General features: G+C 64.2%; 1 protein-coding gene across 3 annotated transcripts in view; it reads right to left on the reverse strand.

Annotated features, from left to right (window-relative positions):
- The window catches only part of RECK (reversion inducing cysteine rich protein with kazal motifs), a 110,775-nt gene that overhangs the window by 95,434 nt on the left and 14,470 nt on the right, over window positions 1–871 (reverse strand). The window lies entirely within an intron of this gene.

Genomic DNA, 871 nt, shown 5'->3' on the forward strand with positions numbered 1-871 from the left:
GACAGCTGGGCAGGAGCGCAGGGCCCACACTGGTGTCCCGGGGCCAGTACCAGTGCAGCCCAGAGCAGGGCAGCAGGAGTGTGGGGTCTGGCGCCAGCTGTGCTGGAGACGGTGCAGGGATCCCATGCTCCTGCTGCCCCACTCTAGGATCTGCTGGCACTGGCTCTGGGACACTGGTGCAGGCATGGGCGACTGGTGCCTCCTGAGTTGGGTGGGCACTTGCCCCCTGCAGCAGCCAGTCGGTAACTCGGGGGGAGGGGGTCGTCCCCCACAGCCAGTCGCACCAACCCAGAAGTGCCAGAGGGGCGCCCAGAAGTGCCAGCGGTGCTTCTCCTGGCACCCTGCTCCCTGGCCGGCACTCTCAGAGAGGGCACCAGCGCTCCCACTTGCCCCTCTTGCCTGTTCCCTAAGTGACTAATGCTACCTGTCAGGGGTTGCACCAGTGCTCTTCGGGGGGGTGCACATGCACCCCCTACGCGTTGCCACTGGGTGCAGACCCCGCACTACAGCTCAGCTGTCACTGTGCCCACTCACTGCCACTTGCCCCTGCCTGCAGCTGCCATTTCCCTGCTTTCCTGCCTGCTGCCAGCCACTCCAGCACCACATGGCTCCGAGCTGCATCACTGGACCACGGGGTCTGGGACGGAGGAACAGAGACACAGTGTGTGTGTTCGTAATGTGAGCCCCACATGCACACCCCACCATACACATGCACCCACACCCACCCTTGCACTGCCATACATGCAGACCCCTACACCCTCCCCCCCATAAACCCACACCCCACATATCCACACACCCCCCCATGCTCCCTCACCCTACAACCACAGCCCCAAATCTATCCCCCCACACCACCCCCCCACACATCCACACC

Source organism: Alligator sinensis, unplaced genomic scaffold, assembly GCF_000455745.1.
Source record: "Alligator sinensis unplaced genomic scaffold, ASM45574v1 scaffold428_1, whole genome shotgun sequence".
In the NCBI taxonomy this organism is placed as follows: Eukaryota; Metazoa; Chordata; order Crocodylia; family Alligatoridae; genus Alligator; species Alligator sinensis.